Raw genomic sequence first — 18,996 nt, 5'->3', positions numbered from 1 at the left:
TCCATTTACTTGCAAGGAACATAAACTAGGCACATTAGTTGTAACTCTGATACACGGATTTCGATACACATTCAGTTTATTTAGACCTGGGGTATCTACAGAGTGTGCTTCAAAAAGTCAAGGGGAAAGCCATGATGCTACAACTGCACGTAACAAAGGGGGGAACTTTAAGCTCCAGTCTTGACTTTTTCAACAGGTTGTGGATACCTCTGATTTAGATCAAGTCCAGTGGGCAATATTGGGCTAGATCAGTCTTCTAGCTGAGATCATTACAACTCCCAATCAACCCATTCAATTTGGTCAATAGCTGTGGTAGATGATAGCATCTGAATATTGACATTTGGGGAAAGGCTAAATAGGCAATTAATATGACCCGACAGAAGAGATCTTTGTATATCCATATGTTTCTAATGCTGTCCTGGCTGCTGGTAAGTGGAGTAAGTCCTTGAAAGTATCCAACATTCCCTGCAGTCACATTTGATTCTCTCTGTTCATACAACATAGTCTACCACAGATGGTATCAACTGCAGACAAGTAATTTATCCAGAGATCTGTGGTCAGACACCCCAGTAAACTAAGAACAGATTTAAATAATAAAAAGCTGCAGGGAAAGCTTAGAATTAATGTGCTGCATTGTTGCCATAAAGCTAAGATGTTTCACTTCCAGGAAGAATTTCTGAAGAAGCAAACTTTTATGGCATATACAGTACCTTCTAGGTTCCTTCATTCTTGTGCTTCCGGATATGCTGGGCCCATCCCCTTCATTTAACATTATTTTGGTGACACTGATTAGAAATAATGGACACTGTGGTCATATTGACTGGAGATGATGGAACTTGTATTTATTTTTGATTTATTTAAATATTGAGGCCATTTAACCTGTGGACAACTCTGGATGGTTTATAAATAAAACATGAAGCAATACATATAAAAAAACAACACAGCCAACCAGAAGAGCAAACAATCAATCTTAAGTTAAGCAAGGCTAAACAACTTGCTCTATAACTATACTATCTCAGTGTGTGGGAGAAGTACCAATTTTTTAACAGTTTCCTGAATGTCATAAGGGTGAGAGCCATGCAACTCTTTGGAACGATATCATTCCAGAGGGCAGGTGCTGCAACCATGTAGGTGTACCTCCCAGGTCCTGCAAAATCACATTGTTTAATAGATGGGACTTGGAGGGCACCCATCTGCTTGATCACATTGGACAGTAATTTAAGGTAGATGTTAAATAAACATTAAACAGAAGGAAAAGACATTGAATTCTTAGTGCCCCACAAGTAATGGGCCATTTCTTCCCATTCTTCAACACTAGCCATACAGCAAGTAAGGGGACCATGGCAAAACAGTGCCTCTTACCCCCAATCCTTAAAGTTGGGTCAAAAACACGCACTCAAAACTATTGACAGTAACAAAAGTACGCTAGGTGAGTACCATGCTGGGGAAGGCTAATTTAGGCAAATCGAATCAGGGATAACTTTGTGAACTAAGCATTATGAGAATGATATTGTTGTTTCTTTCAAACTTCAATAAAAACTCTAGGTCCTTTTTGCCACATTTATCAGGCTTTTTTCACTAACTGAGGACAAGGACAAATTGCAAATGTTTAAGCTATTTAAGCTGTAGCTGCCAACAACATGCTGAGTGCAACAGCTGGCGCCCCAGATAGGAGGAGCTGCAACCTGCAAAGAAGCATTCCATTAGTTTCTTTCTTACACTGTGGACGTATACTCAGACATAGAGGGAAGATTTACTGGCTGACAGACAACAGCTATTCATTGGGTTATTGTGTCACCTACTTCTGTGCACAGGTATTTCTTGCTGATGACAATGTAAATATTTAAAAAAGGAAGTGCTTTTCTGAATGCAAAAATATTATTTCCCCTTTTGGTATGCTATAGATTTATTTGCTTTATTTATTTATTTATTTATTTATTTAACTTTCTATTTTTTTAAAAGTTTAAATCAACTCATTATTGGTGAAATGTGTTGGACATGTTAATGTCAGATAGCAGACAAGGGCAGGAAGTGGCTGCAATATTCAGTTCTGAAAAGGGACTCCTGATATGAGAAGCTTTTATTAAAAAGGAAAAAATTTAATAAGAGCTTTTCATACTATGACTTAGGCCATAAAGAACTTTTCTTGCTGCAGACCACCATCTTGTGTTTCAGAATGAGAGGTTTCGTTTTTTATTTTCCTGGTGTCAATGTAATGATCTCAGACTTAACACGGGGAAAGTTTCATGGAATGATATGAGCAAATAAACTTCAGATAGCTGTATCCCCCACATTTGCGAGGTAGCCTTCATAAGTATGAACAAAAGAAATTACAAAGGCAACTGGATAGCAAAATAGTGTATGAAATAACAAAATTTGTTAGGGTCTTAGTTAATTTCTTTTTCATATTTTATTTTTCTCCCTGCTTCTGATGTACAGATTTACTTTGCTATTGGAAGTGTGAATGACAATTTCATCTGGGAAAACCAGAAAACAAGCTAGAATCTCTGGATCCATTCTAGGAAAAATGAAAGCCTAAGTGGAAAAACAACATTCAGTAGAAGAATGCCAAATATCAAAATAATTTTCCTCTTAGAGGCAAACTAAGAAGCTTTGCTAAGTAAATGTCTATTTTTTAATGGTCATAGTTGTTTGTAGTGTTTAGGACATATAACACACTATAATAACATAACAGGATAACATCCTAATTACACAAGGTTTGTGCAAAACATCCAAATGAGGTATTTCACAAAGCACACTAGCAGAAGTGCAGGATTCCTCTTAGAATTGTTCTTCCAGAACAATTTTTCATACCTGATGGTTTTAAGATATGTTGGCTGAGGCGTTTTGGGAGCTGAAGGGATCTTAAACTTACCAACTTTGAAAAATACCCGCTATAGAAGAGTTGTTGTAGCTGTTTTGAAGATCTTTGTCATTTGCATCGGAATGGACATGTTGAGAAAAACACTTCCCCTCCGAGACTGTTGTGAAGTAGCTTCGCATGAACACACAGAGCCAGGAAAGATATTGAAACAGCTGAAAGAAGCCTGCAAATTGTTTTGTCCTGATGCTTCCGTATAGCCCCATGCCATATGGATGGGCATCATGATGGTTAAGGGTGTTACTGACCCCAAGCCCAGAAGCCAAAAGCTGATGATGCAATTGCTGAAAAGAGGTGGGATGGTTTTCCTATTTTGAAATAAGAAAATATAATCTGCAAAGTAAAACATATATATTACTAATATATATTGGACATCCCCCCAATCCTCTCCCAACCACGCCCATGTATCGGATGCATTTTCTGAAGCACACAATCCACCAATATGTTTCCCAAATCAAATGTTTGCTTGCTTTTGCTACAGTTAGTCATACAGTCTCTATTTAGCTTATATCCTGTATTGATATTTTTAAGCAGAATCTAAAACTAGAGTTCTCCCCACATTTGCTTCTGGAGTGGTATAATGGTAGATGTCCTTACTGTAATTAAATCAGTTACCCTCCATAGGAAGCTCAATGGAGAAATTAGATGAATCGGTTTGATTGAACTTTGCTCTTACACTACATGAAATTAAGAGAAACCTCGAGACATATCTTTTTTTAATTACTTTTCTATTATTTTGTTTTAATATAAACAATCAATCTTCCATTAAGCAGTGTGTTGTCTGGGTACAAATGTCTTGTGCAATAACAATTAAAATTTACAGTCATATTCATTATTTGTCTACTCTTAATATTGATATGACATATCTAATATTGTAATGTCTAGAAAAAGTATTAGATAAAGTATTTTCTAGGCATATCTAATAGCTTTCCATGGGTATGTAGCCCAAATTTGGATAGGACCAAACCTCTCTTGACTGTTATCCTGTTAACTGATTCTTGCTGATGTTAAGAAGATGTAGTATTAGGTTGATGTTTCTTTGTGAAAATGGAAGTGGTTAGGAAATTATTAGCATAATCTTTTTGAAGTTATGTTTGAATGACATAAATGTAAATTCTCCCTCAAGCTGAGTTTGATTTCTGGGCATATTTATGTACTTTTGCTTAAGAAACAAAAAGGAGCAGCTCGTCAATGTCTTCTCCTGGATTTTTTTTTTAAAAAATCAGGTCTCCTATTGCTTGGGTTTTGGTAGTGCTTCCCATTGGAACACTAATTAGAAATTATCCTGCTTAATTGTTTCAAGCTTTGCAAGGTTGGGTTGATGCTGTCATCTGCAGTGAGTAAATGATGCACCAATCCTGATTTGGACAAAGACGTATATGGGAAAAGAGGGAAATACTGGATGAGAATCAATGAAAAGTTGTCAATTGATCAAAGACATCTGGAATATATAACTGCAGGTCAGTGGTATCCAATGTGGGATAGGGATGGTCACAACAGTCAAGATGCCAACAATGAAGTGCACATAAAGCATTTGCTTGTGTTGTTACAGTTGCCATATTGATTTTTGGACACCATTCCCTATAGACAACTCTGATCCAGGCCTTTCTCTGGATATCTGTTTTATGGCAAATCTGCAAATTTATACATAAAATGTTAAACACAGATTTTTGTGTTTTTTTTCTTTCTGTGCAAAATTAATAGAAACTTGAAAAGCACTGAACTTTCTTCCTTTGCAGGAAGTGATGGTGCACAAAAATTGGTACCAATCCATGGGCAGCTTACCATACACAGAGAACTGTCCAAGGCATTAATTAGGATTGCTTTTGACTTTAAACATCTACACAATATTTCATTTCCTGCTTTCATTTCACAAATAGAAAATTAATTGCCTGCTCTTGAAGCTGGAGTAGATACAATTCATTATGGATTGTTAGGATTGTCTGTGATAAATTTATCAAGCTTACATAAAAACTACACTGAAATCACAATGAATCCATCTTAATTAAGGCATTTTTTAAAATGACAGATACACCTGTCCTGAAACTGTGGGACGGAGAAGGGAAATCAACAATTCTTTCCAAACATGAAAGCTGAGTGCATATAAGACAAATGGCAATACTAAAAAATGTAGGTATATGTATATATATATTGACCTCTCTCTTTCTTTATGTACAATATACATATTGACAGAATTCTTGGGGCTTGACAAACCTTTGCAAAATCTGTTTGCAAGTACATGAAAAAAACCTGAGGTCAACAGCAAATAGTCCAAAAGGTATTCAAAAACTTTTTTAAAAGCCACGATTCATACAAAATCAAATAGGACATACCTCTGGCAGTTTCAATTTCATTTACAGGATTTCTTTATCTCTGAAAGTATCAGCCATCAGCCAATTATCTTTCTATATATAGTCAAAAGAACTGTTCATGTAATCATGTGCTAAATCCAATTCATCCAATTTGTACACTATTTAATAGAAAGCTCTCAGAGAAGTTCAATTCAGGGTTCTAATCCTAATAGGGCTGGCGAATCATACAACAGTACTTAATTATGTATGAGATGCCCAACGATGCAGTTGGGCTGCTGTGATTTGTTTCAAGTTAAGCAATCCACATTTCTTCTGAGTTCTCATGGTAACAGCGCTCCATGACATCATGCTGACCACATGACTAGGGAGATGTCTTCTTAACAGTGCTGATTCAATGGCCTTGAATAGGACATGAGTTGTGTCCTCCTGTAGTCGGCAACGAGTAGCTGAGTAAAATCCTCAGGGGATTCCTTTTTCCTCCTGGTTCTCAATAGGGGTGAGATTGAAAAATGTTAGCAACTGGTTCTCTGCCCGGTTGCTGGGTGGGTATGACCATGGTGGGCGTGGCCTACTTGCCTCCTGCACCATGGCAGTGGGAGGGTGTTTTCACCTTCCTCAGGCTCCAGAGGCTTCCTTGAGCCTCCAGGAGGGCAAAAACAGCCTCTCTCAGGCTTCAGAGGCTCTCCGGAGGCCCAAAACAGGGCCATTTTTGGACTTTCAGTAGGCCTGTTTTTTGCCCTCCCCAGGCTCTGGAGACTTCCCCGATTATTATTATTATTATTATTATTATTATTATTATTATTATTATTATTATTATTATTATTATTATTATTATTATTATTATTTTACCATGCTTCTAGACCGCCCCCTCTCCCGAAAGGGACTCGGGGCGGTGTACAGTCCATGTAAAGAATATATCAAAATACAAAATACAATAAATAGAATTAAATATGTACAGCTAAAATATGTACAGCTCCCGAGCCTCCAGGAGGGTGAAAACAGTGTCCCCTGGCCTCCGGAGGCCCTCTGAAAGCTGGAAATGAGCCCATTTCCACACTTCCGGAACTTCCAGTAGGCCCGTTTTTCCCAGAGCCTCCGCGCGGGCCCTGAACTTACCTGGCATGATGAATGGGTCACATGGACATTCTTGGGAGGGGTGGGTGGGGCCAGCCAGTCCTTGCAACTACCAGTTCGGTGAACTGGATGTAAAATTAACATCCAGTTAGCCCAAAACTGCGAACCGGCTGAATCCCACCTCTGGTCCACCTCTAGTGCCACAACAATAATTTATATAACTGTCAATTTTCTCTAATATTTGTGACTTCCATTTGTAAATCTTGGTATTTTGAAATCTTTTTCAATTCCTTGTCTTCAACATTATTTCTTCCTGGAATTACTATGTCAATAACTCAAAATAGTTCTTTTCAATGACAATACATCTAGAAAGGTATCCTCCAGAGGTTGATCAGTCTGAATTTTAGAATTCCTTAATTTTTTTAATACTTTATCTATGACTTCAGGTTTCCAATAATTTTTAATGACTGTGAATCCATGTATGTTGTATAAAAGCCAGTGCATTTGTTCCCAACTGAATCATGCTTTTTTTTTTGCCATCAGTCTGTGTGATTTTGCTGCATCCACTTAAAATAGTCAACTGTTTCATCTATCTTGGCACAGTTGATGTTTACTATTTGAACTGGTATATTTCTATTTGACTTAATGGCATTTGTGTGTAGTGCTTATTCTTGGGCAGCACAAAGGATTCCTTCTATTTCCTTTCTTTAATGTACTATTCGCAAGCCACTGCCATGAACTCCTGTTGCCTGATTTCCGTCAGTATCTTTCAAATACACACAGAGAGAGGAGGAAGGGGAGGCGGGAAGGGGGAGAGCTTTAGTTTTCCAAATTTTCTAATTTCATTTCAAACTGTTGTTTTTTTTATAATGTTTAGAGTCCAGTTTTACAAATAGCCCTTCTTTCTGAAGTTCTTCTCCCAAGTTTGTTTACTTGAGTTGGTAGAATCATTAAACTCTCATTTCCCCACCCCTACAGTTTGTTTTACCTGTAAAAGTAGTTATTTTTTGGAAGATATAATATATTTAGATCACTATGAGAGTATAGTGCATTATTTCTAGTTACCAATTTTCTGGTTTGCTAGTCCCCATTAGCAAGACACCTCTGACTTCCTGCTATATCAAATTGTTGCTGTTGCCCTCAAAATAATGATCTGAATTGTATTTCCACCGTTTGCGCTAGCCTGTAGGATTTTCCTTAGTTGCTTGCCATATCCTAAGTTTATTTTTCTCTTTATTGGATTGTGTAAAATTTCTAATGTTTTCAAGATTCCCAATTATAAGCTTGCTCAAGTGCTGTTGTTTCATTTATGAGTTGAATATCTTTTTTGAGTTATTTTGATCATTGCCAAATTGAGTAATAAAGTTGATAATGAATTACCTTGAAATATAATTTTCCTTTAATAGATGTTTCTACAAAATTTTGGATATTTTTGACTACCACCCAAAATTTCCATACTTTTTCAAAATCCAGCTATATGTACAGGAGTCAAATACTTTCTTTCAATCAATCAATCAATCAATCAATCAATCAATCAATCAATCCAAGCTATACATAAATACACTTTGTTCATTTTGCATTTTTTAGGATTACTTCATCAGTAAATAACTGAGCTTGAATTTCTGTGAATGTTTGCAGTTTTGCTCAAAGCCAGTCAATCCAATTTACAGACAATGCAACAAGAGAATTCTGAGCAGTTTAATACATAAAATCTATACTGGAATATATTTAATGCAGTTATAAAATATTAATACATTTATAAAATGGTCAAATCTGATAATAAAAATAGATAAAAGTTTTAAATATTTTCCAGTTTAAAGAATAATAATTTCCACATGTAAAATAGCATGCTTCTGTCAGTAATATATATAAGCATAGGGAAAACAAATATCTGTTTTCTTATATTTCAGATCACACTTGCTTAACAGGTTGCTCCTTGTATTTAGTCTGTATTTTTCAGTTTTTCAGGCCTTTTAAAGGTTGCTTAGTGTCATCAGGCATGTCAAATCATAGTGCTGGCATTAGTCAGTAGTGATTAAAACCAAAGAAGATGGGAAACAAACTCTCTCTCTCTCTCTCTCTCTCACACACACACACACACACACAAAGAGAGAGAAAGAGAGATCTCCTAAACCAGGGGTGTCTAAACTTGGCAACTTTAAGACTTGTGGACTTCAACTCCCAGCTGCTGGCTGGGGAATTCTGGGAGTTGAAGTCCACAAGTCTTAAAGTTGCCAAGTTTGGACACCCCTGTCCTAAACAATTGGCTGTGCAGGCACAAAGAGAAACACAGCTGCAGCTAGTAAGCATAAGATGACCAGGCGTCCATGTGGGCTGGAGAAGAGATGCAGATGCAGCTGATCAGTAGTGAGGAGGAAGAATTGTGTCCCCCACACGATCCTAGAGCGTGCAGAGCCAGGTGGAGGCACAATGGTGGTTGGTGACTCTACTCATGAGGAGGCAGTCTCACCCTTCCTAATGAGTCGCACTGGTCAAGACCTATTTAGCTCAGAGTTTGGAGCCTGAGGGTTGTCAGAGACAACTATTTACAATCTGTTGTTCGTGCTCTTAACTTCCTTGGACCCATTGATTTGTTCATGCTTCGACTCCTTGATTCTGTGCTGTTTTTTCTCGTGGTTTTGACTATGGATTTGTACTGACTTTGTTGTGCCATGATCCCTTTGACTTCATGGTGATTTCCTCATCCTTTGGACCTATGGACTTTTACAGACTTTGTTGGGACCTGCTGACTTCCTCCTCTCTTGGACTACTCATTTACTTTGTTGGGCTTTGACTCCATTGACTTTGCAGGAAGCAGATCCCTAAAAGACTGCATTTGTGATCAGTATTTGGGGAATAAAAAAAGGAGCTTGGCAGTGTGGAATAACCATGTTAAACTGTGTGTGTGGGGCCGGCCAGCCGGACTGGGACAGGAGTTAAGTGAATCTGGCTTCCACATTGACTTTGCTTGTCAGAAGGTTGCAAAAGGTGATCACATGACCCTGAGACATTGCAACTGGCTCATCAATATGAACCAGTTACCAAGTGTCTGAATTTTGATTAAGTGATCATGGGGATGCTGCAATGGTTATAAATTTGTGAAAAACAGTCAGATAAGTCACTTTTTCCTGTACTATTGCAACTTCAAATGGTCACTAAACAAAATACAGGACTAGCTGTATTAAAAAAGGAGAAATATCAATCCCATATCTATCAGGTTCAGTTCTTGCTTCTTCTGTGCAAGTGAGAATTACCACCACCGTAGTCCCTGGAGATTTCCTTGATCTCACTACATTCAAGATAATTCACTTGAATAAGTATAAACCTCTTTTATTTTCTAGGAATTCTATTTGCCTATGAAAGTACCTGGGACATAGTTTCAACGTAAGTTCCATCTGGATGAATGAAGGACAGATCTGAAACAGAGGTTGAACAATTTTGATCTAAATGCCTCCAAAGATGGTCATTTAAATACAAATGGAGTTCACAGCCACTGAAGGCACTAGGTTTTCCCACAGTTTGTCACATAGCATCAGGTAGTTTCTTACAGAACCTCTCACATAGCCTAATTGTGAACTATACTGAAGAGGTAAAGAGAGAAAGGAAATAGATCCCACCATCTTCTACCAACTTATAAGAAAGAAATTTCCACTGCTATTTTTAATATATCCAGGGAGGAGAAATCCCTTGTGTTTTGCCTTTTATAATCCAGGAGTTATTGCCACAATTTCTGTTTTAGAGAAAAACCCAACATTTTTTAAACTTTAAATGGCCTCTTCCTGATTTGGGAACATAAAGACAGCAAAATCTTTATCTGTAACAGACTCTGTTCTATCACTTTGTCTTGTACCGATTTTGAAAACAGGATTTGACTGACAAGGCTTCTTCTCTGAAGCCTCCTAAAGCAGCTGCAAATAATGTCACTAAACCAGCTTCTCCTGAAGCTAAGAGGAATCTGAAAAGCAGCCACCAGCAGCCGCCAGAGCGTCTGATTAACTTATCTTTTGCCCCAGAACTCACGGCTGACTTAGATGGTTTACAAAGGAAATTAGACAAATTAATGGTGAGTGAAGATAAGCATATCAGCCTATCTGTAAGCAAATAATTTTTGACTTATGTCCTTACTAAATTTTAATGAAGGTGCACTAAAATGTCGTTAGGCTTTTAAAATAATTTGACAGCAATTATGCATCTTAATATGGGAAATAAAGACTTATTGAATGGGACTTATTCTCAAGTACAAGTTAACATTGTGATTCAATGCATAATTATATGACCATGATTCATTGATTTGATTATGTGCCGTCAAATATGCTTTATTTATTTATTTAGCATATGGCATCTACAGAGGTCATGCAATCAAGTAGGTGTCAACCCTTAGTAAGCACACAGCCCCCCCCACCCCCAGGAGAATCTGTCCCTAACATGGTCCTTCAGGCCACCATTTTAACTGAGTTCATTCACCTTGCTGTTGGTCATTCTCTTTTCTTCCACCTTTCCCAGCATTAGAACCTTTCTAGACAACTGGGTCTTTGCATAAAGACTCTGAATGAATACAATGTAATAAGTACAATGAATACAAAATATTTGGCCTTATTTTGACCATTGCGTTACAATCTAGTAAACTTGTTGAGTGTACCATCAATTCTTTGCTCCTTTATTTTTGAATCTTTGTGATATATTATGTTTTATGGATTTGGCTTAATCTTTTAGTTCATGTTGTTCATGTCTGGAGAACTTCTCATTATAGATCAGTATTTAAGGACAGTATATAAGGTGCAAGTATATAATATTGTCAGATTATAAATCATGCTTTAATTTTGGGGGATGGATTGGAATGTGAACTTTATGAAATTTTTATTTATAGCTGGTGGCTCCACTGTCTTTGGGGTGAAGAAGAGCAATCAGGTTTGATGTATATCTTCCTCTTCCATGAATTTGAATGATGGATTGCCAGATCTCTTCTTGATGAATGATATGTTTTGTTCAAAAACTTTCTTTTGATTGTCCAGAATCAACTTCTACCAATTAACAAAACTAAGAATGTCTACTTTGGTAAGAGATGGATGGAGGAAAACCTCCTTTGATCACATTCATCATGTATATTATAATCTGTAATCTTCTATCAGTTAATCCAGTGCTGATTCCTCGTATTAGATAATAGTAGCTTTATTCATATTTTCTTGATCTAAACCATGATAAAAATAATCAAATGAATCCCTGGTATCCTCAAATGAATCATTTCCACATATAAAGAGACAATCCATACTTTTCCTGGTCATACTGGAAGACCCCATAAAATGGCAGAGGGAGAGATTTCAAGTTTCTTTGCACATCCTGGAATTTGGGCATGTGTGTGTGTGTGTGTGTGTGTGTGTGGGGTGTCTTTCAAAGCTGTCTGGAGAACATATGGCCTCTTTCTCACCCTTGTTTTGTCCCCTCTCGGTCTGACGTGGCAGGCATGCTGAACAAGAGTGGCATAACAATCGATCTGCAGGCAATCAGTGACACAGCGGCTGGCCAGAGCCACACTCCACACCATCGATTGGCTCCAAATCAATTTGCACACCACATTCTCCTCTCAGGTTACCTGCCATTTCAGGCAGAGAATGGAATGGTGAAGTGAGAAGGAAATTGCACCCAAGTATGTTGGGACCTCCATTTGTAACCTCAAAGGTCACCAGCAGGTGACCTCTCTATGTTCATATTTCTGTGCCTACGCTTTGTTGGAAAATATGAGATGGATCTGTTTTGATAGATGGAAGGATAGCATCTACCTATATAGAAAAACAAAACAAAACAAAGACAGCCTCACAATTTTTCCTATGCTTTATTTTAGAATTATCTACCTGTGTTCTGAAATGATACGATCTAATACCTATCTTGTGAAATTGTGCAGTTTGGTTTTGGGACTAGGGCTCTCTTTACTGGCATTTTGTTCTAATGCTGACCTGTTTCCAAACTCCCAAATCCATGCATATGATTTCTCCCTTTACTTTTGTGGAGGACTGTTACACTGAACCCCTAGCAACTAAAGCCTTACTGGGGATGAATTTGCACAGCAGTCTAGTGTTGCCTAAAATGAATTTGGGAACTTTTGAGTTCAGCATCTTGTGGGAAGCAAAACCTTGTCTTAGCAGGTTGATCTAAGAAGAACACCATATTAAGCCATAACAAGGTTTTCTAGTTTGAGCCTACCAAATATTGGAATACTGCAGTTGTGCTTGTTGTTCTGATTCAGGGTTAAACATGTGTCAAACCAATCAGGACATTTCATGGCTGAGAAAGAACTGGGTGTATTTCTCACCATTTCAAGTCCAGCATTTTAGTTTTTACAACTTAGTTCTTCTTAGCCATTTTGCCAAGATTTGAAACTTAGAGATTCTCTTTTTGTTGTTGTTAATCACAATGTTGTGTCCGACCCATCTGACCCCATGGACAATGTTCCTCCAGGCCTGTCCTCTACCATCTCTGGAGTCTCACGCCTACTGCTTCGGTGACTCTCTCCAGCCACCTCATTCTCTGTGGTCCCCTTCTTTTGCCCTCAATTGTTCTCAGCATTAGGCTCTTCTCTAAACTGTGGCAAATTCTCAGACAGTTCTTGTTCCTTATGTTGTTAGTTGCAAAAGGCAATGTTGTTTCCTTCAGATTCACCAAATACTCCCCAAAGAATACACACAAAGCATGAACAATGCACACATATTCTCACAAGAATGTATCTTTTTTTTAAGCATACCCAAACCTCTAGGCAGATAGTTAAGGAAATATCTTTGCCCTTCACACTGTATGTTTGACAGGAGTCATAAAAAGTATGGTGACTTCAAAATGTGGAAAACACCCTTAGAAACACTGATGGCTCTCTCCACACATTTCAAAGAACAAATGCTCATTGCAGCCACTTCCTAGAGTGTACAAATATGCACATAAACCACTTTCCCTAAGCATATCAGTAATAAACTTCAAGACCCCTGCATATCTTCTATCCATGCCCAGAGTCAGCTGGGCAGACTGATATTTGCAACATCAAGTAAGCAATCTCCTCTAGCAAACTCTAGTCTTTTTAGCCCTTGTTCCTCTAGATTCTACCTCTTCTTTGGTGGAGTGTTTAAGATGAAGAGAGTTCCTTGGGGGAAGGGAGACGTAGGGTTTATAGACTCTGAAAGTCCCCATTCTAAGGCCTTCAATTCAAGGGCCACCACAGGCTGCTATTCCTTATCAGAATGACACTCAAACGATGAGTCAAAATACTAACTCTGCCTTTTCATACTTGTATTGCAACATTGCAGACAAACATGTGATTGGGTGAGTTTGTGGCATGATGTTACAATGCAAACTGCCACTCCTCCTACCAAAGAACAAACACAATCAGGTTCCACCTTAAGAAAGATTCTTGATCAGTCTCACTGCCCAGCATCTTTGCCTTTAATGATGCTGGCCTGAATGAACTGATGGGTTTCTCCTTTTCTGGATCCAGTTGGTCAAGCCCATCATTCCCTTGGACAAAGAAAACAGTTTTAACCATCTCAAGCGTAACTCCGGGCAAGTGTTGTAAGCAGGAACAGCATACATCAGATAGTATACATTATATGAGAAGAGTCAGAATAACACTAGCACTGAATTTCCAAACATGCCTCTGTTTTACAATCTGTAACCTGTAGAAATGAATGTATGGACTGCTAAGTGCCACCTACATGCTTCTGAGCATACAGAATGGTTCCAATACACTTGTTTTCAAGTATAGTTCCATGAAATCTGCAGTTACTCTGGCTGTATCATTGGCTCAGGATTAAGGTGATGAGTGAAAAGGAGTTTCCTGAACTGGGAGCTGAACTAGAAAAGGATAAATACCCTGAATGATGGAGGTTTTGTTCCTCCTAACAACAGTAGCTTGCTTTTAAATTATTTATACAATCTCTGTGGAGGTGCATTGGTGCTGCCTTTTCACCCCACATGATTTCTGCAGTGCCATTCTGAGGAGGCTTTGAAAGAAATATAATTGAACTTTGCTTCCTATTGGTCACAAAACCATAGTAGAGACAACTTGAGGAAGAAAATAGACAAGAGGAAATATTTTTCTCTTTCCCATCAGCAACAATGTGAGAAATAGCTAATGCTAATGTTCCCAGCAATTATAAAAACTGGAATTGTTGAGGGGGTACTTGAACCTCAAGTATGAAAAAATAGCTTCCCATTTCCCCAAAGTGCAGACAGTACAGCCTTTCAGTCTCAAGATGGCGCCAATTACCTGTTAAAACAGACCTGGCAACAGCAATGCATATTAAACAAAGGGATTTCACAGTTTGCTGCTGTCTGTTGAAAAGAGTTGTGTGACCTGTTGAGATGATGTTAGTTATACTTGTGCACCTTCTGTAACACAGCTTAGAAAGGAAAAAGGCGCAGCCGTAGGAGAACAAGAGAATCAATGGGTAAGGTGAAAAACAGCTTGGGAGACACTCCTTTAATGTTGTTAATATTTAAGAAAGGCGATTAACTGCTGTCTCAAAGGAAGTGATTCAAATATCTTTTTCCACTCATATTTTCTTCCTTTATTGCAGAAAAGAAAGTATTGAATATCAAGAGCCCAAGGAGCTGTGCAAGGGAATAGTAGAATCATTTGTTCAATGAAGTTTTAGGATGTTTTCTTATACATTTATGGTAACACCCTTGTCTTTGGTGTCTTGCAAGTCAACTCCTGCCCCAATAGGAGGGAGGTTTGGAGATAGAGGACTACTCCAGGCACACGCAGTTAGATATAGCTTTCGTAGGGTACAGAAAATTAAAAGTGAAGCCAAAATATTGCATGGGATGCAAGCATGACTGGCTCTTTAATGTACAATTCATCTTTCTAGACCAGTGTTTCTCAGCAACTACAAGCCGGCAGGGGAATTCTGGGAGTTGAAGTACACATATCATATATCATACACGAAGACACCAAGGTTGAGAAGCAGTGTTCTAGACTAGCAGTCATTTAGAATCCCCATCTGCTCTCCTATCAATAGTTGCAGTATTGATGGCTGCAGTGGCCATGTCTTCCTCTGATTTAAAGAGCCCCTGCTCCTTTTTGTAAGGAAAGAACTAGAAGAGACATGGGTAAAGAAATTTGGAATTTGGAATAGCAAGCATTAAGAAGCTTCCCTTAAACCGCTTAAACAAGGTTGTTGAAAGATTGTTTGAGGGGAAAATAAAAAATGGGTTTCTGTACCAAAGGACTTAGCATTGTAGAAGTTCTGTTCCTTAATTCTTTATGTTTGCGACCCCACTGAGCCAATATTTTGTTATCTACCCAGGTTGAGAGACCATTTAATAAAGCAAAAAAAAAAAAAAAAAAACATCACACAAACTTGACCTCTAGCCATTCCTAAACTAGAATTAATTAATTGTCTCCAGATTTATGCAAAGTAGCTCAAAACACACTTTGAATAGTAGGTAGTATATGAAGGTGCCAGCTGTGCACTACATAGCTCCTTAGTGCTCACATGAATGCATTTTGGGAGGGGTATTCACCACCAATCTAACTCACATCTGGAAGGAAAGAATATTCAGTTCCTCAGAAGCCATTTTCCAGACTGCTGGGATTACTCCCATATAGCCTTTTGAGGTGGAAGTGGGGGCCTCAGTATGAACTGCTGAGGAATGTTGTAAACACCGTCATTCCCCCCTCCACCCCACCCCCAAATCTTGCCTTTGCTATAAAGAACCAGAACTTGCCTTCTGAGGGATTTAAGTCTAACTGTTTCAAAAGCATTTCCTTTGAGATCTAGCCTGATTCTGAAGCAGCTGGAACTCTCATGTCAGGGGGAAACTTGTATAAATCTTTGCCCCGCTTGTCTATTGCATTGCATTTTAAATATACTTGAAGCTACCTGAGAAACCTTTTGGCAGGGTATTTTAATGAATACTTAATTACTTCCAGTTCTGTTGCAAAGTATTATCCGTTCCTGCCAAATATGGGCCTTTGAACAAATTACAGAGAGCCGCTGACTTGCCACCACAATTGAGCCCAAAAATTCTGCTGCTAGGTGAGACATTTGTTAAGTGAATTTTGCCCCATTTTACAGCCTTTTTTCGCTACCGTTGTTAAGTGAATCACGGCAGCTGTTAGTAACACGGTTAAGTGAATTGGTTTCCCCATTGACTTTGCTTGTCAGAAGGTTTCAAAGGTTGATCACATGACCCTGTAACCGTCGTAAATAGGAGGCAGTTGTCAAGCATCTGAATTTTGATCACATGACCATGGGAATGCTGCAACAGTCGTAAGTGTGAGAAATGGTCATAAGTCATTTTTTTCAGTGCTCTTGTAACTCTGAATGGTCACTAAATGAACTCTTCTAAGTCAAGGACTACCTACATCTTTCTCAGTTTGGTAGCTTCTTAATCTGAGGGGAGTGAATGTCCAGACTGGTTAGCAATTTTAAGAGCCATAGTTTCAATACATCCAAGCAACAGCAGGTAATGGGAAGCAGTACTGTAGTGAGTTGGATGGGAGACATCCAAGAAATACCAGAGCTGTGTTCTAGTTTAGGAAGATGAAGACATATCCAGGAAGAAGGAACTAGCAGTCATTCAAAACTGTTGCCAAGGAAATTGCAGGGATGGGTCAAGTGGTGGGATTCAAATAATTTAACAACCATTTTTCAGCCCTAATGACCAGCTGGGTAGGCGGAGCTGTGGTCATGTGACTGGGTGGGCATGGCCAACTCAATGTCACTCACGTCAATGGGCGCTTCACCTTAGCTGTGACAATGTAATAAGGGTTAACCGGAGAGGCAGTTTCTGTAAGCAGGGCAATAAAGATTAGGCTAGAAACAACACCAGAATGTTTCCTTCCTGCCTTCCTTACAGGATTAGCCCGGTAAAGTGGAAAAAAAACACAAAATGAGATTTATTTCAACAACTGGAACTCTGAACTGCTTAGAAAGTTAACTGGTTCTCCCAAACAGGTGCGAACTGGCTGAATCCCACCCCTGGCATGAGTCTATTTAAGTCACTATGTATCAAGCTCAATTCAGAAGAGACTTTACTTCCAACATGGGCTTTCAGAAATTCTTGTGGCAGATGGATGGGAAATTTTCTATGGGCTGGTCCTAACAGAGCTGCAGATTTAAAAATCCAAGTAAAAGTTCTCCCTCTCTCACCCACTCCCAGAGCTATGGCTTTTCTTAAAGGATCTTCTGGTTCTTTCTTTGACCTGCTTCCTTTTAGCTTGAAGCCCATCTTTTGTTGGGTACATTGGTTGAAGTTCCCTGTATGATGATTTGGGATGCAGCTTCATTATCCTACCGATGGTTCTGTGTAATATTAAAAATTTAACTACAGCAACTATGAACAGGAGCCCTTTCTGCTGCAAAGGGATGAAAATGATTTGATTGCATTCACAACACAGATAAGAAGAAACAGGGTTGATTACCTTCAAGCTATCAAAAGTTAGAAATGTTGAATGTCCCATAGTGGTTTTAGATTTTCCAGTCTCAGGGGTTTCCATATGTAGTTTTCCTGTATGGATGGGGACTAGGATTAAAGACTAGGAGTTGCTGCTATCCAGGCAGTGTTGACCCTCAGGCAGGAGATAAAAAGAGTATCAATCAAAACTCGCCCAAGGCAGAGCAGCCCATCCTTGTCCCAATGGAATTGTTTTGCCAATTTTATGAACCTTCCATCCCAATCTGGAAATAAAAGTGCATAAAGTATCAAGTAAATAACAATCTCTTTACTGTGGTTTTAAAATCTGCTAGCTGGAGCAGCCTAGGACAGTACTGCTGCAAAATATTTTGCAGAAGCAGTTTGAAAACCAAATCTGAATTGCCTCAATGTGGAATAAGCCATGTTAGGTATACCACATTTAAACTGCAAACATCTTGGTGATTGATGGATAGCAGCATACAGGATACTTTTAATTCAACCTGCTGGTTATCTGGACTTTTGCAGTTTAGCTTTGCTAGGTCTAAGCAGTATGACCCTTACATGATATTCTTAGATTTCCAAACAAGCCAAAAAGAATACCCCCCTCCCCCCCCTCAGTCTCCACCTGCCTCAACTAGGAGAAGAAGGACTGGTGAAAGGGTTATGCCAGTTTGAAGGTAAGCCCTAAAAATAAGATGACAATGAAAGGTGGAAGGTAACTGATAACATATGGGGTAAAAGTCTGTAGAGATTCTCAGTCATCCAGGTCATGGTTGTTCCAAAGGTGCTTTTTCAGGAGGCAAGCACTTGGAAGTTTATCTGTGTTCTCAGGGTGCTCCTAGTTCCTGTAGCCTGCAATTCCCCCCCCTCTCTGGAAATCCATTCCTACTCCCACACCCTAAGGACACAGATAAACCCCCAAGTGCTTCAAGGACCCTCTAAAACAGCGCTTCTCAACCTGTGGATCGGGACCCCTTTGGGGGTCGAACGACCCTTTCACAGGGGTCACCTAAGACCATCAGAAAATTGCAAAATTACATTTATGAAGTAGCAACGAAAATAATTTCATGGTTGGGGGTCACCACAACATGAGGAACTGTATTAAAGGGTCGCGGCATTGGGAAGGTTGAGAACCACTGCTCTAAAAGGATGTAGATTACCAGTTCTCTGCAAGGAATATAAATCCTCCCATTCCCCACTATCCTGTCAGAGCTGCAGAAGCTTCTTGGATGAGAAGCAAAATGTCTTCAAAAGAAAAAAACAAGAAAGTCCAGTTGCCTTCTGAAAAAGCACCTTTGGGACAACATATGAGACAGAGGTGATATTCAG

At 38.8% G+C, this 18,996-nt stretch overlaps 1 long non-coding RNA gene across 3 annotated transcripts in view; it reads right to left on the bottom strand.

Annotated features, from left to right (window-relative positions):
* Positions 1–1,988: 1,988 nt before the first annotated feature.
* Positions 1,989–18,996, bottom strand: part of LOC309386690 — a 48,170-nt gene continuing 31,162 nt past the window's right edge. For 2 of the 3 annotated variants that reach the window (XR_014174469.1, XR_014174470.1), the window contains exons 2-4: positions 17,675–17,930; positions 10,732–10,812; positions 1,996–3,214 (exon numbers count right to left, since the gene is read on the bottom strand). This is a non-coding gene — a long non-coding RNA (uncharacterized lncRNA). Of the gene's footprint in view, positions 3,215–10,731; positions 10,813–17,674; positions 17,931–18,996 lie in introns of all 3 variants that reach the window. The other variant, XR_014174468.1, reaches the window with a different exon arrangement.

Source organism: Natrix helvetica (genome assembly GCF_964273705.1).
Source record: "Natrix helvetica genome assembly, chromosome: 2".
Taxonomy (NCBI): domain Eukaryota; kingdom Metazoa; phylum Chordata; class Lepidosauria; order Squamata; family Natricidae; genus Natrix; species Natrix helvetica.
Note: the sequence above shows the minus strand (reverse complement) of the source record. Positions and strands in the feature narration are given on the sequence as shown.